The following is a 24312-nucleotide window of genomic DNA, read 5'->3' as shown; positions in this document are numbered from 1 at the left end:
TTTTAATTTAGGAAAACATATATTTTAATATTCCCTCCTTTCCCTGTATTCAGGAAATTCTGTATACATAGTTTTTAAACAATGGAAATATCAGTCCTTGGCCATCTGCATGGCCACACAAGCCATAAACCTCTCAGTACTTTTGTTTCCATGTTGGTAAAGTCAAGAGGTTGAAGCAGATTCTCTCTCAGGTACAGATCTATGAGGAGACTTCCATCCTTAGGGAGAAGTTAGAGGCTGCACAATCCGGGCTTTGATTTCCAGGCCTGCTTTCATATACCGGGTGACCTTGAGCTCACTATGAACTGCTGGATGCCTCCATTTATGAATCTGAGCACTGAGATTAAAGGAGCTTCTATTTACTTCCTGGAGTTTGATGAGGGCTGCCAGCTCCCTTGCAGCGAATGTCCTATATACATATTATAACTAATTAAAGTAAGAACAATAATGTGGTCCAAGAGATAGCTAAACAGAGTTCTTTAATTCACTGTAGATTTTAATCTTGGGTCGACATTGAGAGATATAAAAGCAACAATGACTACATTTTAAGGTAACATCAACAACCAAAAGCACAGGAATTTATTTTGGATCATGAATGGATTATGTGACCACTCCAGATGAAAAGTTCACATAGCAATATATATTACTCTATAAATTTATCTATCGAGTGACTTATATTCCATATATCTACATGTATTTATTTCTAAATAAATAAAAATGAAATGTGTTCATCTCTGGGAATAGAATTACAAATCATATTCTGAATTTTCCAAGGTAGTAATTGAATTGTTATTTTCTTTTAGTGAGCAAATAATTCTTCCTGTATGTAGAAATATACAATCAAGTGCTTTGTTTGAAAATATTTTTAAATGGAAGTTATACTTCATTGCACATAACCTAAGGCTGGGCAGGTAGGTGGGATAAGAAGAGATTGTATCTATTAAGTTGTTCTTTGTGTTAGAGAAAATACTAGTCAGTAGAGTGCTCCAGGGCTTTGATTAGATTCTCACCTGTCCAATGACCTTAACTTTTGCTTCCAGTTTTAGATTTATCTGTAGGAATCAGTGTCCTTTCTCCATCATCATTTAAAAGTGTCCTGTGTAGCATTTGCAGCTTCAAATTCCCTTCTTTGAAATACTCCTTACCTTCCTCTCACCTCCCTTAACATGCTGTCTTTTCTTCTCCTAGGCACCTACATCTTTCTGCCATGTATTCTGGTAATTTGTGTTCTCTATGAGTTTAGCCATAAACACACTCTGCCTCTGTTCTGAGTTGGTATTTTCTTTTGTAGGCTCATAATAAATACATGTTATTAAGAATTGGATTCAATATTGTTTCTGGGCTAGATCCCACAAGAGTAGCTGTTCAGTGGATACCTATTGAGCTTCTGGAAAACAAAACAAAACAAAACAAAAAAAACACCAAAAAAAAAAAAAATTCCCAGGCCACAGAAGCACCATTTAGTGCCACAAGGGCTAAAATTTATTAAATGACTCTCTTCTCAGACTGTTATTTTCTTTAGGATGAGTTACCCATAGTTAAAACTACATTGTCTTTGAGGGAGGATTGTGAGCTCTTTCTTGGTACCAGCTCCTAAATCCACGTGGGTGTCTCTGAAGTCAGAAAATGGCAAGGTAGTTTATCAACAGCATTTGAAATTGCCGGCAATGGAATACTTTTCAAGTTCATGCCACATTTCACCCACTTTTTCTGTTCAAACTTCTTGCCCCTCTGATTTATTAGTTAATATTTCCTTTTCTTGTATAGATTGACTCTAGGCTGTTTATTTTTTAGAGTGATTCTGCTGGGATAGCTGCCAACCTCTATTAATGGCACTATGTGAATGTTTAGGGAGATGAGTGGGAGTTTGGGGAGAAGTTAGGGATGACTTTTCTTTTCCCTAGGGAAGTAGGCATTTCATCAATGATAGCAGGAGATCAGATTGCTCTTCCAGCATGTAAGCCACCCACTTCTGCCTGTGTGGATACCCTGAACTGATTAAGGAAAGCTGAAGTCAAGAGATTACCATGAAATGGCCATTATTGAATTTCCCCATTCAGCAACATAGAGTCACAAGAGAGAAACCAAATTCAAATGGAGAGCATAAGACAGTAATACTTGTTGAATAACTAGGTTTGTGATCTGAAATTTGGACCCACTACATATATATATCATATATATTTCTCTTAGGTGATTTTGTCTAATTACCCTGAGTCTGATACATTGTCTGCCCCAATCAAGTTGAATTTCTAGACTACAGTTCTTGGATAATGATGATTTCACCAGAGATGTGCTAAGCTCAACAACCTTTTCTACTTAGCCTTTTCAGCCTTCCCTTAGTAAGCCTTTGACCTTATTACCATGATTCTTTAAATTACAAGAGAGATTTAGGGAGAGGAGAAAGCAGCCTTGATATGGGCTTGGGGACATGTGTTAGAGGTAGTATGTTTGGGTTATACATGTGGCAGAATTCTGAGAGAAGCTTGGAAGAGTTTTTATAACAAATTTCAAGAAAATTATCTCATGTTGATTTAGTTAAGAAATAATGTTTAAAAGTATTATTGAACAAATATATACAACTGCCTCTAATTGTTTTCAGAATTTCCCCTGAATACTTATAAGGTAAAAATACTATTTTTTTCCTGTTAATCAAATAATTCATGTGAGTGTAAGAAAATTTTTTAAAAAGAGAGAAAAACAGAAAAGAAAGTAATGCAGCTGTGTATTAAAATGGCATTCTTTTTTCTCTATTTTTTAAATTGGTGCATTATAATTACACACAATAGTGGGATTCGTTGTTACATATTCATAAATGCACACATTATAACTTGGTCAATATTGATCCCTTTTCTCTGCCCATCTCTTTCACCCTGGTCTCTTTCCTCTACTCTACTGATCTCCTTTCTATCTGCATGAAATTCCACCCTTCCCCCCACCATCCCCTTCCCCCCATCTCTCCCGCCTCCACATATGAAAGAAAACATACAACTTTCAACTTTCTGAGTTTGGCTTATTTCACTTACCATTATGTTCTCAAATTCCATCCCTTTTCCTGCAAGACATACTTTCATTCTTCTTTACAGGTGAACAAAAATTCCATTGTCTATATATACCATGTTTTCTTTATCCACTCATCTGTTGATGGACACCTAGGCTGGTCCCATAATTTGACTATCTGTGAATTGAGTTGCTATGAATATATATTGCTATAGTATGCTGACTTTAATTCTTCAGTATAAATATCAAGGAGTGGCATTTATTTAGCTTTATCATATGGTGGTTCTGCTCCTAGTCTTTTGAGGAACCTCCATACTGATTTCCATAATGGTTGTAGTAATTTACAGTCTTACCATCAGTGTAGAAGTGTTCCTTTTCCCCACACCCTCTCCAGCATTTTTATTGTTTGTATTCTTGATGGCTGCCATTCTAATTGGAGTGAGATGAAATTTCAGTGAAGTTTTGATTTGCATTTCCCTTGTTGGTAAGGATATTGTACATTTTTAAAATATATTTGTTGACCATTTTATTTCTTCTTTTGAGAAATGTCTGTTTAGTTCATTTGCCCATTTTATTTATTGGATGTTTGTGGTTGTTGCTGCCAAGTTTTTTTTTTTTTTTGTATTATTCATATATTCTTGGTATTAATCCTCTGTCAGCAGAGTAGATAGCAAAGATTTTCTCCTATTCTGTAAGTTTTCTTTTTATGTTTTTAATTGTTTGCTGCACAGAATCTTTCTAATTTGATTGCATTCCATTTATTAATTCTTGGTATTATTTACTGAGCTTGAGGAGTTGTTTGGAAAGTTGTTAAAGTGTTGATCCTATTTTTTTTTTTTCCAGTAGTTGCAAAGTTTCTGGTCTAATTCTTAAGTCTTTGATTCACTTGGAGTTGACTTTGTGTAGGATGAGAGATAGGAATCTAGAGTCATTCTTCTACATATGGATATCCAGTTTGTCTTTTCCCCATTTGTTAAAAAGACCGATTATTTTCCGTGATGCATGTTTTTTGTGGTTTTGTCAAGGATCATATGACTGCATCTGTGTGGATTTGTCTCTGTATCTTCTATTCTGTTCTTTTGGTCTGTGTCTGCTTTGATGCTAATACCATGCAGTTTTTGTTATTACAGTTCTGTAGTATAATTTGAGAGCAGATAATGTGATGTAAATAGCACTCTAATTATCAAGTTTCAGCAGAAGCTAAGGAAAATGTAGTAGGTTTTGTATGCTCCACATGCTGAAGTGAGGTATGTACCACACAGGCAGGATGCTTGAGAGATGAAAGAATTAGTCAACAGCTTTAACCCAGGGTCATCTCCTGTCCTGAGAGCACAGAAGAATCACTTATTCCTTGCCTCAGTCATATGAGTCTAGGGTTTTCAGGAGATCTACTGGGAGGACTTGACATTTGCCCGCTGGAATTTGGTAAACTCAGAACCGAGGCCCGATTCTTTCCATAAGAAATCCCAAGGTAAGAGGCTGATCAGAGCTGCTCGGATTGAGCTGTGCTTCCTTTGAATGTGAGACAAAGGTATGTGTTTCTGGTGGACCAGTTGTTAGCTCCACTGAAAGGAACAACCTGGGATTATATTAAAATAGAACCTGTCCAGAATACTTTGTGAAGATGCCATGTCAGCTCGACCTGGATATGGACTATTGACAATCAGGAGCATTAGAGGGGAGGCTTGGAAGGTGTGAGACAGAATTATAAACAGAGGCACCCAGAGATGAATTTCAGAGGAATTTTGCTAAGGATCCCTGTGAAAGGAACTGTCAACTCTGGACTGTCATTTCCAGAGGTCTTCAACACTTAAGAACCCTGGAGTCCTTCAAGGAAAACCTTCCCTGCTTATGTCTATTAACCCTTTGCCCTCAGCCAACCCTGGAGAGGCCACACCTTGCAGGTAGCAAGTTGTTCAGGGTGCAAAGCACAAAAGAGAAGCTGAACTGTCACCTCCTTGTCCACCGTGCATTCTCAGAGCTGAATTGGATCCAGGCCTTATTGCTCATTACAGGAAAAGAGTCATTCTAATTGGATATGAATTTGAAGTTTTAATATTACAGCTGGTTGTGCTTCTGTGATCCTTAGATTAGATTGAACTTTTTATTATTCAGAGAAACAGATTATTCCTTTATTAAATACTCACCAGAATAATTTATGGAAACTCTGAAATCTCACCTAAGGGGCAGAGCTTGATGAATCCCTAGATTAGACCTGTAAGAGCACAGTGCATTTGCAGAAGCCACCATTCTTTCTGGAAAACCTTCCTAATTCATATCCCTGTAATATCTTTTGTCCTACTGCAGGATCAGTGTGCTCAGTACACAGTGGCCCTCTGTGACCTTCAGGATGAACTTCACAGTAATTAACATCTTTCCAAAGTCTTCTATCTTCCACACCTGCCCCTATCTCCATTGTCTTTCCAGAATCCTTGTTTATTTTTTCTCAACCTCTGTACTCTCTCTGGAGAGCCCTGCTCTTGCCACACAGTTGTCTTAACCTTCTACACGTTAAGCCATTACAAGGTGCCAGAATGGTTACTTTCTGCTTTCGTCAAAACCGCAGTCAGTCACCTGAGATTGTGACCATGCAGAGATGACCAGTGCATTCTGGTTTCTTTCTTTTTCTTTGCCTACCTACATTTTATTAAAACAAAATTGGGATCATATTGTGTCAATTACAGTGTATGTTTCCCATCTATTATTCATAGCCTAGCCCTTTACTAAAGTCTTTAAAAAAGCAGATGAAAATAATGAAATCCTTTAAAAAATAGATTGAGATGAACCTGGATAAATAAGGCAATTTAATGCTATTAATTTTCAGTAAAGGTCAAGGCAATTGTGTGATTGTTAAATGACTGCCATTAAGGACTATTACTATGCTCTGAAAATCTGTTTTCTGGCTGCATGTTGTTGAAGAAGTAAAGCACTATACATGGGAGAGCTTTACACACCATTTCAGCCCCAAATAGCGCTCAGAGGCTGTGAATAACAGAATTGTTCCTTTCACCATGAGCCCGGTCTCTGTTGAACTATCAGAAACACCTGGTAATTGTAGGGAGACAATAATCTTGGCACTATTTCATTAATTATGCCTCCTTCCCAGCTGGTGTTTTTATTTCTGGAATGTTTTGTCTTCTTTGTGTAGACTTCATGCCCCTTGGGCAGGGAACACATTTTCTTTTTTGTCTTGTCTTGTGCTGTTGCCTAACAGACACTGAAATATCATTTAAAAATGGATTTGATTCATTTAGCACTTCTCTAAATGAATTTAGTACTCATCAAAGATTGACAATGCCGAAGGTATTTTTCAGCCTTGTGTCCTGCAAAAAATATTTTCCAAAGTTTTAGTTTTTCTAGCATTGCCTGCTGAATGGGGTGTGTGGGCAAAGGTGATTTCTTTGGAAATGAGAATGCCAGACATTAAAGATATTCATGGCAGAAAGGACGAACCCTTTCAACTAAGGCGTGACTGAGAAATCGTGGCAAAGTTGTACTTGTTTGTCCAAGTGCAATTGCAAATTGACAAGCTATGATAGGCTTGTTTCATTTGGTTTACACATTTGTAAGAAGTTGCATAAGTTGACAATTAGGAGACTTGCATCAAAGCAGAAGATAAAATAGAAGAAAAAAAAAAAAAAAGAGCTGGCCACTCAAGGCCCACATTCCTTCATAGCAGTCTTCAGCTGAGTAGTCGCCATTTTGCTTTTGGACAAAGGCCTTCGTACTCCCTAAGGCCACAGGGCCCACTCCTCCCTAATGTGTCTCCAACCGTCAGGCAAGGTGATTGGTACCATTCACCATTGTGCTTGCAGTGCATCCCCACCCCACATTTAGCTGCTTCAACCATTCATGCAGCTTGCCTCTGCCTCTGTGAGCATTTTAATTTTCATGAGCATCTACCTGCCCAGCAGTTGCAAAGTGCAAATCCAGGTATCCATCAATCACTGGAGAATTCTGAAGACAATGGCATCACAAAGTAATCAGTTTTGAGAGAGATAATAGAAAGGATTTGAAAACAAAAAGCGTCTTTGAAACTCCTTACTAATAAAATAAAAACAGATACCAGCCTGAAGCCATAACACTGTTGCCAAGTTCTGGAAAGCAAGTGGCCTACCACAATACTGTGCTTGAGCTAAGATGTATACTTCTGGATTCTAGTTAGAACTGATGCAGGAAGGAGCACCTGCTGTTTGTTGGGATCATACTCTGGTTGATGAAGTGATGGTAATCTCTGCATAAGGTCATTGCTTATTTAAATAGTTAGGATTATGTATTTCTCTTCAGATCCCAGCTGTCAGGAGGATCATTTATCTTTCTGAGGACTTCTGAAAGCTAATCACTTACTCCCAGATCCCTGACAATTAAGTTCTAGAACAGCTGCCTATGCTGCCAGCCCAACTTCTCATTAGGAAGTACAGACGTTATTTCAGAATTTTTTTTAAGTGGTTTAGAGTTTCTGTTTCGTTGTTTGCAAGCCTCCTGTCTCCAGTGCCTTCTAGTCCCGTAAAATGCATCCTTTCTATCTGGTTATTTAAGACAGATGTTGGGAGTCATATTTGGCAATTTTCTCCCCCCACTCATATCCAATCAAGTCCTGTTGATTCTACCTCTTAAATCCTCAGGATCCATTTGCTTCTGTCTTTGCCAATTGCCACTCTCTGGTTGAAGCCAGTACCCTTTCTAGAAGAGCCTCCTAACTCATCTCCCTGCATTGTTTCTTGCTGTACTGGAGACCTATCTCCTGGGGGCCACTGTGGCTGTCCACTGCTTTCAGGATGAGGGCCACAGTCACTAATAGCTCCCCAGGCCCTCCACCTCCCACACCTGCCTCCATCTCCGTTGTCTTTCTAGGATCCTAGTGTCTTTTTCCCCAGCCCCGAATGCCCGCGCCTCAGGCCATCATGCATTCACTCTGCTCTTGAAATACGTAGCTGGCCTTGACTTCACATCTACTTTCCATCTTAAACCTTCTTCCTCCAGTCCTTCTTTGTACTCTGGAGTACTATCGTAGCATCTGTAATTTCCCTTTTGAAACAACTCATATTTTGATTTATTTGTTTTCCACTAAGCTGTAAGGCTTATGATTTTGTCTTATTCACCATTGTAACTCCACTGCTGAGCACTGGGCCTGGAACTTGCTTCATGCTCAAATATATTAAAGAAGCTAAACATGAAACCACAAAACTCGGACTACATGAGACTGTATGAGAGGTGAAAAGCCTGAGCAAACTGGTAATTAAGCATTAGGAAATTGTGCAGTTTTATTACAGAAGTCAAGTGGAAGGATCATAAAATGCAGAAAAATAAAGATACTAAAAGTCTCTCCAAATCCTCCCTTCGAGATAAATAAGAACAAATGTAAATATTTCCACATAAATCATTCCTATATTTGGTCTATATACATGAAGATGTAGATGTAGCTTGGTCATCTGATTTTTTTTTCTTTACTTATTATGAAACCATTTCTGTGCTATCAAATATCATTTTTAATGCCCATGGTATGAATGTTTTAATATTGATATCTGCATTCTTGCCTATCATAGACTTTGTAGATGATTGCATTGTGATTTTTACTTTTATTTATGCCTTAAGTATTTGTGTTTATTAAAGGTCATTCCATCACCTTGCCCTTAGCCTTTGGAATGGCTGGCAAAAGTTTTATTACTGAAAGGTAATAAGGTCAAGGAATGGCTAAGCATGAACTCTGGAGCAGGGTTTCCCAGACCTGAGGCATTGTTTGTCACTAACCAGCTCTGTGACTTTGAGCATGGTATTTACTTATTTTATTCTGGTAAGAACATTTAATATGAGAGGACTGTCTTAACCCTGTTTAAGTGTACAACATAGTTTTGTTGACTACATCATCATGTTATACAGAGATCTCTAGAACTATTATTCATCTTATGAATAATAACTTTATATCCTATGATAACGATCTTCCCATTTCTCCTCCCCTGCATCTGTTACCTCCATTCTACTCTGATTATATAAGTTTAACTATTTTACATATGTCATAAATGTGGAATCCTATAGTATTCTGCCCTTATTTCACTTAGCATAAAGTCTTCAAGATTGATCCATGTTGTCCCATATTGCCGACATTCTTTTTAAATTTAAGTCTAAATAATATTGCATTTTATGTATATACCATATTTTCTTTATTTATCCACTGGTTGACATTTACCTTGTGTGTATATCTTGGCTATTGAACAGTGCTGCTGTGACACTTGGGAGTTCCTTACTTTCTGTGGATTTAACTTCCTTATCTGTAAAATGTAACATGATCCTAAATCAGATTTTCTACAAATCTTACTCAGAATGCTTCAATAAACCTTTTCCTTACTTTCCTGCAACCCTCTCTTCCAATCCAACTTCATCTGACTCTTGAAGTACAGCTCTGATATTTTTATTGTTGTTCAGTAATCCTCACTGCCTCTCTAGGTGGAAAAAATGTTTCTAATCTCCTTAACTGTGTGTTTGAGGCCCTCCATGAGGGTCAACCCTACCTCCATGACCCACTTGTTATTTTCCTGTGCTTTATCTTGGCTCCTGTCAGTGATTTGGCTTGGAATGTTCTACCTTACCTTCACTCATTCATATACTTATAATTAAGGGTTCAGTTCAAACTTCTAGGAAGTTGCTCCTATTTCCCTTCCCTTAAAGTGCACCCTTTCTTCTGAATGTTTATAAATCTTTACTTCTCTCCAGTCACTTATATGGCTTTAAGTTTTATTTTGGTTATTTGTGACTTAGGGATCTCAGTGTGTAGGGACATGGACCCATCACTCTCTTATCTGGCTTGGTGTTTGCCCCAGAACCATGCCTCTGTAGGCACTCAGTTAATATGTACTCAATTAATGAATGGATTTCAAAGATTTGGGGCCTAGATCTCACTGTACTTTTTTTTTTTTTTTTTTTTTTCCCCGTGCTGGGTATTGAACTCAGGGCCTTGTGCATGCAAGGCAAGCACTATACCAACTGAGCTATATCCCCAGCCCGATCTCACTGTACTTTAAAAGAGAAATTAGCTTTCTGAGTCACGGTGTTTAACTCATATGTTTGTGTGATGTGAAAAATGCAATAATAATATGCATCTGATTTAATTCTGCTTTATGAGTTGCTGTCTTTCCCTAAACTCACTGTTTTTTTCTTGAGTGTTCTATGCCAATAGAATTATTCAGTACCAATGGATTCAAAAGCTGTTTTCAGCATGAATTGCTCTCAGTCTTTTTCTTTTCTTCACTCCATGTGTATATATAGCATTTTTCTTATAAATAGGTGCCATTTATCATCACTGTTTATTGTGGAAACATGGTTCTGCCTATCACTCTTTCCCCATTGTGCTTGCTGCTACCTGCTTGCATTCTAGAATTTTGTCTGTCAAAGCATAGCAAAAAGACAAGGGTGAAGACGAGGTCATGAGTCAGGTTCTTCATCTATCTTAGAGAGCAGCGGTCTTGTGCAAGTTGGAGGGTGGCTGCCCTTTAAGTTTTGGTTGGCATCAATTGTAGAATGCTTGAGTCAGGGAGCAGACAGCAAGGGAACTGATTTGCCTGAGTTTCATGAAGCAAAGTCTCAATCCATCATCAGGTCAGCATCTCAGTCCACTTCCCTCAGAGTTAGGGCAGAGACCACCAGATTTTGGCAATGGACTACCCAGTAGTCTTCATTATAAGTTTAATTGTAAATATGGAGTTTAAGTGGGAGGTGGGGAAAACATGTTCCAGGTGCTAGTAGGCAGATGTCTTTGTCTACAGAAAGCTATGGGGATTCATTTTCAAAAAGTTTTAAATCTAAACATTTTTCATAATTGAAAGTTTGTGTATGTAGCTGGTAGAACCCAATATGCCACAAGAGCAGCTTGTTGCAGTGTTTAAAAGCTAAAATCAGAACTACAGTCTGTGAACACCCCCCTCCCCCACAGATGGTTTCCCACTTCCTTGATGGCATTTGCATAAATATCCAAATAATTTCCACATGGTATAACTTCGATTAGAATGACAATGAGCCTTATCAATTGCATTTGGGAAGGGGAGTCCCCCTTCAGTTTGGCATTAGAAATAAAAAAGCCAGAAGGAGATGAGAGGAAAGAAAGAAAGGTTCAGACCCAGAAGGCAGAAGCTTAGGTCAAGTTCAGCCATCTTTCAGTGACTCTGTTGTCAGAGACAGGGGACTGATTAAGAAAGCAGGATTTTCTACGAACATGAGCACAGGACTCCAGGTTGTTGTGTTCCTTTTTATTAAGATCCAGTTGTCTGCACACAGGGAATAAAGAGAGAATGTATATTGGTTTTAGATTTCAGGAGTCTAGATTTTCTCTTAATCATCACAAGCCCTAAAGCTTGCTTCTCGCTGCACAGAGTATCATAAAACATACATAAAGTTCACACAGTATAAATATTTTTCAAATATCGGCATATGGACTTACTACGGAACTGTGTTAAAAAATTTTAAAATCAAACCATCAACAGAAACAAGGAGTTGATATTATTGTTTTATAAAGAGGGTTTGAAATTATTAACTTAATCATCAAGTGGTTCATGAGCTTAAAGCTGTTGAAAGACATAAAGAGCTATGAGAAGACTTGAGAAGAAAGGTCAGATGGCATCTTTTAAGTACATCTTAAAGGAAGTGAATGAAGGCGGTTTGGAGTTTTCCTTTGATAAGATAAGACTTTGGAAATTCTTGACATATTGCCCTGTCACTACAGATCCTCATCTCCTGCCTTGTGTCGCCTCCCCACCAGCCTTGACTTTCTAGGAGCGAGTGAACAGCTGTAGCTGCCAGCCTGCATGATCTCAGCAGGGCCTTCCCACCCCAGGGTAAAGGCTTCTACGTGGTTCTGTCTTGAGGATTGGAGGCTTCCCTACCACATGCATCTAAGGGCAAAGGCATCCTCTTCTGCTGCTTGTTCTTTCTACTCAGGATGTCATTCAAAAATCCTGTTTGGCTATGACAGAATTCCTAGCCATTATCTCTGGTTTGCATCTGGGTTTCCCTGCACTTGATCAGCATTCACCCAAGTTTGGTCTTTTCCTATCTGCTCTGCAATCCCCTGAGACACTAAAATGTCTCAAAATGGTAAAAATGAAGATTCCTAGTGTTCACCCCAGACCTAGTGAACAGCACTTCTGGCAGGGACCATCATCCTCAGCTGTCCCAGGGATTCTTTCTTAGCAGTACCACAGCAGGATGTAGTGAGTTATCTCCAGCCTATGCTTCCAGTGATTATTAGGGTCTCCATATGTGAAATCCTCCCAAGCATTTCTTGGGATATTTGTATACTTTAAAAAATCCTAACTCTTAAGAAAAATCAGTTGGGAAATTGGAAAAATGAAAAAAAAAATTATGATTCTCTTGGAGGAATTGAAATTTATCAATTGATATAGCATACTGTTGATTAGGAGGAATCCATTAATGGCAAATAGAAAGCAGAAAACATGAACAAGAAGAGTGGAAAGTTAAGGTCAATACTGTCAGGAACCAGGACAAACATGCAGGACAGAAGTAGTCACCATCTCATCAGTGTTGCTGGTCACCGTGGCCATATTATGAACATTCAGTTGTGGTCCTATCTACTGCCAACAAGTGAGTTGATCTTGCAGATAAAACAGCTATTTACAAATTTATCTATATAGAATACTTTAATCTTATAAATGGTATGCTGAGAAATGGCAACTTTGGGGCAAAAAAATTCTTAAGTTGGTAATTTGTCATGTGGTTCTGTGTAGTGTTGTTAATTTTGCTTGGAGTTTTAAATATTGCAGAATATGAATACTGCTTAACCATGTTTGCTGACTTTTCTGGTACTTGAACATATGTTATAAATTGTAATTCATTGAAAAGCCTAAAATTATTTTTCTTGCTAACAAAAAAATTTGTTCAGGTTTAACAACATGTACTCTAACATTCAATTTGAAGGTACCCTTGTATTCATGCTTAAAATTTTAGCTAGTGCCAATGTAAAATGAAATCAACATTTACAAGCATTATATTTACAATCTTTCACTTAAAATGACATATATTTTTTTGTGTGTTAATGTTGCCTTTTAAAATATTTTCTATTGTCTAATATCTATTAGGTAGAGATATTTTTATGACATTAAATATATTTGTGTGATAATAAATGGGAGATAATAATGACCCCTGTATAATTATTTTCAACAAGGTATCTTTAAAACTTTTAGCTTAAATTTATTACATGAAAATGATTTGTTATTTTTCACTCTTTATTCTCACTGTTATACATCTTCTAATATGTAAAAAAAAATTTATGGAAAACCAGAATAAATTGTGATTTTTTAAAAAATTTACTTTTATTGTAAACAAATGGGATACATGTTGTTTCTCTGTACATGAAGTAGAGGCATTCCATTTGTGTAATCATACATTTACATAGAGTAATGTTGTTTGATTAATTCTGTTATTTTTCCCCTTCCCCCCTACCCCTCCCACCCCTCTTTTCCCTCTATACAGTCCCTCCTTCCTCCATTCTGGCCCCCCCACCCCCATTATGCGTCATCATCCACTTATCAGCGAGATCATTTGTCCTTTGGTTTTTTGAGATTGGCTTATCACACTTAGTGTGATATTCTCCAATTTCATCCATTTGCCTGCAAATGCCATAATTTTATTATTCTTTATAGCTGAGTAATATTCCATTGTATAAATATACCACAGTTTCTTTATCCATTCATCAATTGAAGGGCATCTAGGTTGGTTCCACAATCTGGTAAATTGTGGTTTTGAAAAATTCAATTTTGTGTTCCAAACCTTATAGATAAATATGCAGAAAGAGGATGCTACTCTATTTTCTTTTTCTATATTGTTTTCAGGTGGATATTAGCAAAAAGTAAACACTTCTAAAGAGTTTGCTGCCTATTAGACTATTCTAAGTGCTTTATGTGTATAAAGTTACCTAGAGGTAGTTCACCATTATTATAATTTTTGATGAAAAACCAAGGAAAAGGATTGTATTGATTTTTTATTGCATTGATGCACAAAACCCTAGTTCATTTATTTAACTGCTGTAAAATATTTCATCACTGATCTCAATATCAGGGATCTAGTACCTATGAATGAACATCTGTTTTTAATTTTCCACTTTAAGGGACAATGCTTGTTTGTATAGATCTCCTATGAGATATGTAGGTGCACACAAGTGCTACCATTGTTTCTGGCTTACAAGACACATAGGTTTTCAATGTTTAAGCACTAGGTTTTACCAAACTGTTTCCCTAAGGTCAAACAATATTAGGCTCTCTCCTATGCGGTTCAAGAATGTTCTTATATTCCCATTTTTTCCCCAACAATACTTGATGTGGTCATGTTTTCTTTTTCTTTTTTCTTTTAATGTTTGCTTGTCTGATGAAATGGTATCAGGTTGTCTTCATTTGTTGGTTGCCATTATCCTTATTTTAAAAACAATAATAAGGTTTAACAAAATTTCATAATCAATTCAATGTGATGGACCTAGATTTATGGAACATAGAAAAGCAAAATTGGATCAATGAAATATATTTTTCCCTTTTTGATAATTTTTTCTATGCTTAACTTTCCAGTTGTATATGGCATGTTATAAGAAGAAAGTTGAATCTGACTTCTGGAAACTTCTAATCCCATGTATACTCCCGAGAGTGTCTAATGGTTATCATTGAAAAACAATAGTGCTGGGGTAGGTAAGAGTTGCATAGTACGTCTGACTTTACCAGCAGAAAATTGTAGTAGTGAGCAAATCTACCTAGTACTTAGGTTTGTCATCTATAAAAGGAGTTGGACCAGACAGTTTTATTTCTCTTTTCTCAAATGAAATTTTGTGTTTTCCCCCAAGTTATAAGACAGATAAAAACTGAGAAACTTTTGTCAAAAGGTGATAGAGGCCTACTTAGCTCTTAGCTTCTCTTTTCCCCTGTTGTTTATGCCACCTCTGTGGAAATTCCCAGGACTCTAGGACATAATTTAAAAACCACTGGGCAAAATGGTCTCTGAGACCTACTCCCATTAATAATATTCAGCAAAAGTGAATTTATGTATTCTCAAAACTGGTCCAATGTTGTCAAAAACAAATGCTCCCTCATTTGTGACTATTTTGATGAACTTGAGAGACCATGAATCAGATTGCATCCTTTAAATACCAGACAGCCTTTAATGAAATGGATAATGCTGGTATTTGTCCCCATTACAAGTTTTTATATGTACACTGGTAAGAGTCTTGGGGCAAATGTTCTGGATTAAGTGACCAATGAGGGAGACATTTCATACATGAGAAATTGTACTCTGTATTTACATTGGGCTTCTACTTACTTCTTTATCCAAATGGCTATAGTTGCAATAACTAACCTCAAAATGTACTAGATGGAATTCCAGAAACAATTTTAGTATTGTATATGATTTTGGGTTTCTGGTCTTTTGGTACATACTACTTTAAATGTCTCCTCCTCCAACTCTTTATTAAGAAGGAAGATCAAAATGGATTCAAGGAAGCCAATTAGACTATATTTTCCTTCCTTTTGCCAATTTTCTTTCAGCTTATGCTATCTTTTCTTCTGAGAATAAATCAGTTTACATTTTGCATAGAGAGATCTTTTGCATTTTTAATATTCAATTCCCAGAAAAATACTCCTTGATGCAGTGGAAAGCTTATAGTAATTAGTCCCTTGAATTTGATAAACATATTTATGCGATTAAACCTAGCGATCACCATGCAGACACACATATTTATTAACTGGTATCTGAAGTATTATGGAACAGAAAAAGGTACATGTGGAAATGATGGAAAAAAAATTAATCAGGGATTTAAGACAAAGCAACATGATGAATAATTTATTGCCGTTAGATAATTTTATTTATTTATTTTTAAATTCCTGAAAGCATGAAAAATTAGGTTTCTCAACTATTTCCCTCTGCTAAGGGAAAGAAAGCAACTAAGGCCATTAATATCACATTACTTTATAGGAATTGGATCTCACTGGAGGTGCTTGCAGTTTTTAAACCAAATCATGAAACTTTATTCAGCGATGATGATAAACTCAGATTGACCAATTTGATACAGACTGATGAAATATGATGCTGTCTTTGTTAATGGGGAAACAAAAGATGATAACTAATGAGAATTCCCAAGAGTTGCTCTTCCCAGAAATGTAGATATTTTTTAATTGCATATTCACAGTGTCAAAGGTGAACCTCATACAAGATAAACAAGCAACTAAGAACAGAGAGAAGGGAACAGTACATTGAGTAGGGAAGGGATTTAAAGAAGAAAGTGACTTTGTCACATCATAAGAGTATGAATGTAGAGAGAACCCTATTTAAGCTTGATCATCATAATTCAAAGATGAGTTTGGAATTTTAAGTATCAGAGAAACTTTTTTGTTTGAGTAAATTTTCATCCTCTTTTGTCTTGAATAATTGAAAAAGTTGAATCACTATTTCTGCCCTAGGATTTTCTTATAGTTTATTAAAGATATTTTTTTATAATAGAAAAATTTTAAAGCATAAACATAAAACAATTGGGGATTAATAAAAGTATTTTATGACTCAACCATATGCTAGAAGGTACCCATTGAAATTACGTCCAGAGAGTTACTAAGAATTATTTTTTAAGGTGATATTAAATAATATAAGAAATGTTCATAAGAAATATAAGAAATGTTATGTGAAAAAAGCAGAGTACAGTCTGGAATGTTCTTGATTTTACAAGGAAAAGATATATGCTTAAAAAAAGGATAGGTAGGAAATAAATGACAATTCATTTTCTAATCAGTGACTATAAACAAAAATATATGAGTAGTTTCCTTTGATTATTACATTGTTCTATTATAAGTTTCCTTGCATAAACATTTTATTTTTTCTAATTATTTGTCTCATACTACAATGTCTGATAGCTAGCATATTCTTGCTAATTATTTAATAAATATGACAGTGTATTTTCATGAATTTAAAATACCCAAAGTTCAAATAAGGAAAAACATGATTAATTGCTTGGTCTAGTACTGAGTTGTTTTAATGAGAGGTTTATGAATTTTGTATGGCCTAGTGCTTAAGAAGGCAGACTTTGGAATTCAAATGCCTGGAATTTGGATTCAAATTCAAATTTGATATTTAGCTGTGAGGCTTAGAACATAGTGTCTCAACCTCTCTGTTAAGATTCAATTTGTTATAGGCATATGGAAAGATCTGAATGAAATAATTCTAGTAAAAATAGTTAACACATTGCCTGACACATTGGAAATGTTTAATATACGAGCGATGCTTTTATTATTATGAAAACAGAAATTATAAACTTAAAACAACTTATTTTAGATGGTTTAAAACTAAACCAGAAGAAACCTATAGGCCACAAGACCCAAAGATTTTAATGAGAAACTTTAAGGGATTATTATCACCCCAACTATTTTAAGATTTGACACACAGTTGATTACTCTGTTGTAAGGATTAGGGAGATTGTATAAAGTAGTAGGTACATTTAATACCATTTATATAAATGTTTTTCATCTCTTTCTCTCTATCTCCATCCATCAATCTACCTACCTGTTTGTACAGAGAGATATCTAGAGTGATGTTGACACCAATTATTTTGGACTGGTGAGATTTTCAGTGATTAATTGCTTTATTCTTCATACTTTACAATAATCATTGAATATTTATGACTATGTATTATTTTAATAAAAACTATGAAGATATTATTTTAAAAATTGAAGAATAAAAATGTCAATCTATCCTCTGTTACAATAATTATAGATCCAATTTAGTGGAAACAGAATTAGCAAAATCTTACTCTACTTAATAACTGATAGGCAAAGAAGTGATGGAATTGAATGTACCTATTATCTCTTCATAATACAGACTAGAAGTAGAGTAAATTTACCAGAGAATTTGTAATTAGGAGAGATGTGGCTTTCACACATTTTAAAAGTTTCATTTTGCACAAGAAGAGGAATATGTTTTATGTTTTGGAGACTAAGCAATTGTTTTAATTGAATATGATTTTGCAGAGTCTATTACAAAGAAAAACTCACATTGGAAAGAATGATTTGAAAATATTTCTGTTATTTCTAGCAAAGTATTTTTAATATAAATGAGAAAGAACCACCTCATAACTACTGAGTAACAGGAAATCTTTGTACAACAATATCCTAAATAGTGAATATAATATAATACAAAGCTGCTCCCCTGCCCTTTACGCTGCCGTCATTTCCCCGCCTCCCAACCACTTGTCAGTCTGTGAACATCCTAGCTAGCTATTGGTTCATCAGTCAGCTTGCAAGTATCCTTCTCCCGTTATTGGTCCCCTGTTAGCCCGCAGATTTCGACTGCTTAAGAACAGCTCCCCTGCCATTTTCACTCTCTCCTCCTCAATTTCATGCTCTCTCTCTCTCTCCTTCTCGCTTTCATGCCCTCTCCTCCTGGCTTTTCATTCTCTCTCTTGCCTGCTCTCTCTCTTTTCCTCTCATTTTCTCTCTTACCCTGCAGGGAGACACTGTTTGCTTAATAAACTCTCTTATGTGAGTTCCCATGTCCGGAGTGGTTTCTGTGTTCTTACATTGGTGCCATGACTCCGATGGGTTCTTCCACTGTCTCTTAAGCAAGTGGAACCCCATCTGACACCCCAGTGCCCCCTGGACACGTTCTCACTTTCCATTCGCCTGGACGCTCTGCTCTGCATTCATCACTGGACTTCAGATTGGTGAGTTCCCTAGGCGGGTTCCCCTAGGCCAACTCAAACACTCCTCTGCTGACCTGAGAAGCGACTGTTGAGTGTCTGGGGCCCTCAAGGTGGCTGAGGGGTTGGGGTACCCCCAGTCATGACTTTTATAGTTATGGCTGGCCCCCTTAGTCGGTCTTATCTGCTGGGTGGGTTCCTGATTTTATAGTGGAGATTCTCTCTCAGGGTTGAGGCCCCTCTTCACGCTCAGCTCATGCGCTCTCTCTCTCTCTCTCTCTCTCTCAAATCCTGATGTCAGGTCCTCAACTCTCTCGGCTTTTGCCTGGCACAAAGACTGATGCTTGGGTGACAACCCCTTCTCGTCTCCAACCAACTACTGACTCAGCTGTATCAGTCTCCACCATGGGATCTGGGTCCTTCCTTCCAGCAGATTCACCCCTGGGATGTCTATTAGACAACTTTGGAACCCTTCACCTGACCCCTGGCTTAAAGTCATCAAAACTGAATGATATTTGACCACAGTACCCTTTAGATAATCAATTCAAAATGGCCACATAATGGCACACAGCTTCTGTAAGTGAGCGGGCAGATGGAAAGGGATTCCTTATCTTCAAGTCTTTTCTTTCTTGCGCTTCTTTGCTCTTCCTGCAAATAAACTCTTGCGTGAGTTCCCGCATCCGGAGTGGTTTCTGGGTTCTTACAGTGAACCCCTTCATATAAACTCAGATTTTAACAACTCCAGCTGTTCACATAGTGGATGCTGTGGGGTACCTCAGAGACCCCTCCAGGACTGTAGTGCATAGGCCCCCAGGTGCTTAACAGGAAAGGTCAAAAAACGTTATGCCCCTTCCTGGGGATAATCAGGTATCTCTCAGGCTCCCTTCCCATCCCTGCCTTCTCAAAAAAGTTGTTTGTCTTGGTAATATTAAGTGGTACATGTATTGATTTATCTTTTGGGTGGTCCTGGGGCTAAAACCTCAGGTTCTAATACATGCCAAGCACATGGTCTCCTACTGAACTACACTCCAGGTCCCTATTTCTTTATTTAATATTTTAAGTAACATCTATATATTATTCATTAGAAAAAAAAATGAGGAATATCTGTATACATGCTACCTTCTACTCTTTCCTGGATATTTTTAGTTATTTTATTCTTTTCAGCTCTTCCAATTGTTACTTTAAAATTACATATACTTAAATCTCTTGGTTTTTGAACTAGTAATCATAAGCAGTGTCTATTTGTATAAAATTGGGAAATTTGCATGTTGATCTTCTCCATCACTCTTTTCCCCTGCTTCTGCTCAGCTAGTCCATTGACTTTGCAGAGGAGATATCTGTAAGTAAAAGTTCGATGTGTGTGTGTGTGTGTGTGTGTGTGTGTGTGTGTGTATTTGTGGGGTTTGTTCCTATGTGCACAGGTATAAACATTTGAGAGGGAGACAAAGAAAGATTCATTATTCTGGACTTTTAAAAAATTTGTATATGTCTGTAAGTAGATTATATAACTTAAAATAATAAACAGTACATAATACATCATGATTATATAAGTTTTATTCATTACAGAACTACACCAAGATGCTGATGATTAAATCCGAGGAAATACAGAGCTTGTCACTCAACCTGTGACATCTAAAGGATAATATTCTCAGTACTAAGATCAAATGGCTTCTTTGTTCTTTTACTCAAAGGTCAGCTTCACATGTGGATGATGACTTTCTTATGGAGCTTTTTGTCCTCTCTCCTCAAGAATTTCTAAATGCATTTTATGGGACTCTCATTTAGATTTTCCACATTCTCTGAACAATTCAATTGAACCATTCTTCTCAAGGTGTCCAGCATCTTGCCTTGTTTCTGTGATACTAGATACCTGTCTTGTTGCTCTCTTGGCTTGGTTCCACAATTTGGTCCCACCTCTCTTTTTTCTACTTCTTTTTTTCATTTAAGTGCCATGTCTAGAGAAGATTTTGGAGGATGAGTTTTCTGAGTCCTCATTGGTCCAAAAAGATATTTATTTTGTCAATACATTCATTTGACAGTTTGGCTAGTCATAAAATTATAAGTTCAAATCATTTTCCCTCACACATGGGAAGGCTTTATTTTCTTTCAGAGTTTGACATTACTAATGTTCATTCTTTTTCTTTTACTATCAGATATTTGTCCTCCTTCCTAGAGTCTTTTAGAGCTTTCTTTTTTAAACTTAAAGTTCAGAGATTTCACTAGAAAATGGATCAGTGTGAATCTTTTGTCATTCACTCTTTTTGACATTGATGACTTTTCAATCTGAAAATGCATACTCTTTTGTTAGGGGAAGTTTTTCTTATGCATCTCTTTCCTTTAATTCTCTCTCAATTCTCCTTATGGAATGCATAGTGGACAGATGTTGTGCCTTCTGGATCGAGCTTCTGTGTGCTTTAATTTTTCTCTGCTTTATCATTTTTGTCTTTTAAGCTTTAAATTCAGAGTGATTTATTTTTGTTTTATCTTTCAGATGTCTAACTTGGTTGTCAGCCATATCCATTCTAAGATTCAATCTTGTAGTGAATTTTATATTTTGATAATTAGATGTATAGTTTCCAGGAATCCTTTTTTATTCTTAGATCATACTTTTTGAAAATGGTAACTTATGCTTATTTTATGTATATAATATCCACTCTATTAATATCTTTGGTGATAGTTACAGTTTAATTAGAATTGTTTTCAATGATTTGTATCAGTTCTGTTTCCTCTACCATTATTTGGCTCATCTGCTTTGATCATTCTTTTTCCTACATTTGTTTTTGCCAAATGTTTGGCAAGAGCACTAGATTAATTTCTATAGCTAGTGTAAAGAAATTTTTTTACTAAAAGGACTTATCCCTTGAATGGAAGATGTGGTAGATTTAAAAGTGGCTGCAACTCTTTGGTACTTTCTCCCTCTATAGGTAGGGGTCCATATCTCTGCCCCTTGATTCTGGATAAGCTCTGTTACTGCTTGACTAGTAAGATCCAGAGAAAGTAATTGCCTCAAGTTCTGTGTCTAGGCCAGAAGAAACAGCAGTTTCTACCTCTATTTCCTGTCTCTTAAATACTAGCTCTTAGAATCCAGCTGCTATGTAGAGGGGAAGCCCAAGCAACCCTGCAGAGAGGTTTATATAAAGAGGAACTAGGCCCCTGTCTAAGGCCCTGGTCAAGCTCTTAGCCAGAAGCCAGCATCGTTTGTATGAATGAGTCATTTTGAAAGCAGAGACTCCTCCAGCCCCAGGTGAACTGCCCTACCAATGCCATGTGGAGCACAGATGAGTGTTTCCATCAAGTCCTGCCAAAAGGATAATTTATAAGAAGAGGAATGCAATATTGCATTTTGCTGTTTTAAGTCACTGAGTTTGGGGGTCATTTGTTACACGGCAATAGGTAATGGGGATAGAGGCCAATTGTAGGATCTGTTCTTTGCCTTTCCCAAACTCTTCCCTCAGAAGGAAACCTTCTGAGGTTTGTAGGCAGAGAGCAGCAAAGCAACAATAAGGCCCAGGCAACATTATGCCAATTAAATAAGGCTAGACACAGAGTATACACGACATAATTCCATCTACATAAATTTTTTGAGTCCACAAAACTCATCTATAGCCATAAAAGTCAGATCAATAGTTACCTGGGAATAGGGATAGCAATGTTCTTTATCTTGATTGGGGTGGTGGCTATATAAATACAACCATTTGTCAAAACTCATCAAACTGTTTTCTTAAAACAAGTGCATTTGATTGGATGTAAATCAGCAATGATTGATTTTTAAAAATATATGATTACTTTTCTCTTTCACTAAATATTTCAGGGGCTCCACATTGCTTAAGCATTTAAAATATATCCAAATTCCTTCCTCTGAGATTCCAGACTCTTCATGATGTAGAAAACACATTTTCTGTGGCATGCCCAGATTCATCCACGTCCACACTCACCCACCACCTGCTCACCACTCCCAACATGAGTGCTTCTTCCCAGATTCCAGCACTTGATGCTCCTGGTTTCTCCTCATGAAAGACTTTCCTACCATCATTTCTTAATTTTCAAAATGCTATGTATCTTTTAAAGCTAAAATCTATAAACACTCTAGATTCCAGAGCATACTCTGGCAAACCATATTTGCCTTTCTTTTTGTGAGCTGCCACAGTGAGGATGCTTCCTCCATCCTCATGGAATGCACGTTAGTAAGTCTTGCATAAGGATCAGGTGTATGTGTGTGTTTCTCCCTCACCAGATCTAAGTTCCCAAAGAAGAACTTTCTTATTGAACTTAGAATTCCAACAGTTCTTCCTATGTGATAAGTGCTCAATCAATATTTTAACATATCTAGTTCTGTTTTAGGTCTGATTGATACTTATGATTACGTTCTTCCTTATGCAATAATTGTTTTTCTTGATATTACAACTTATCTTTACTTTTGTCCTGGTATATGACACTCCTATTTATGCTTCTCAGAAGTCCCACTTTGCTGACATTCACCTTTGATTCTAGGAAACTTCCTTCCCAAAATCATCTGTTCCTCTGGTGTATGCTTGCTGGCTTTTCTCTGTGTCTACTGGACTTTGGCAACCTTGGGACTTCCTCACCTTGTGCCACCTGCCCTACATGTTAACATCACTACTACTCATGCTACTTCTGCCTTATTCCATTAATTATCCCTTCTTTATCTTCTTCAGCCACCTCTGTGCTCTAGAAATCCTTGGAATCTCTCACCTACAGGCTTTCTACTTTCCTATTTTGTTGATGTTATCATTTCATATTTAAAAACTTTTATTTAACATTATTTCAGTAGAGGTGAACTTATGGTTTCAATCTGCTATCTTTAGTAGAAAACTCCATTATAATATTCTAAGTATCCCATATCCCATGCAGTTATACAATATGTTCCATTATTGTGTTGTTTTTGGTAAAACCACTTCTCTCTTTGGGACTTTACTCCCTCATCTGTAAAATAATTGGGGTGGACAACATAAACTTTAAAATACTATTTCGATTTTAACAGTGTTAGCACACTGGGATTTAAACAGATGAAGACATATTTTTCTAATACCAAGGATTATTTAATTGCATACACCTATTATAAGATGCCATTACTGGGGTTAGAGAAGAATGATGTGGTTTTAAGTGAGCCTATGATACAATCTAGCACCCATTGCCACGAATACTTTTTAAGTGAGAAGGAGGACATTCCCCCTTTTACACCATGAACCCTTATGTCCAGTTTGCACAGAGACCTGATCTTCCTGCAAGAAACCAAAAAAGTGGTTAAGAAATGGAATCAATCTCTTCTAATTTCAAAATGATCCAACATGTGAGGTAGCAGCTCTAATGTGTATGGGTAGTTTTTTAGGATGATCTTTATGGTGTGCAAAATGAGGGTAATCTTTTAGATTATTATTTATTGACATGCTTTATAAGTAAACACAAGTGATAACACATGATGCTTGCCCGTCCAAACTCTGGGTCCCATGTTATTTATCAGTGACTACAATATTTGCTCAGACATCTTCTCCAAATTTCCAAAGGCATGCACCACTGTAACAGGAGTGAGAGTCTCAAAGCTGTGCTCATGTGAGTTGAAACCCTTATCCTGGCAGAGTGAAATACAGTTTTCTTCTGGTGGAATGTTCTAGAAACTTTAGAGATGTACT

At 36.8% G+C, this 24312-nt stretch overlaps 1 pseudogene; it reads right to left on the bottom strand.

The window, feature by feature from the left end:
• Positions 1 to 219: 219 nt before the first annotated feature.
• Positions 220 to 24312, bottom strand: part of LOC124979531 (ATP synthase subunit alpha, mitochondrial-like) — a 49837-nt pseudogene continuing 25744 nt past the window's right edge.

The sequence above is a fragment of the Sciurus carolinensis genome, chromosome 3 (genome assembly GCF_902686445.1).
Source record: "Sciurus carolinensis chromosome 3, mSciCar1.2, whole genome shotgun sequence".
Taxonomy (NCBI): domain Eukaryota; kingdom Metazoa; phylum Chordata; class Mammalia; order Rodentia; family Sciuridae; genus Sciurus; species Sciurus carolinensis.
Note: the sequence above shows the minus strand (reverse complement) of the source record. Positions and strands in the feature narration are given on the sequence as shown.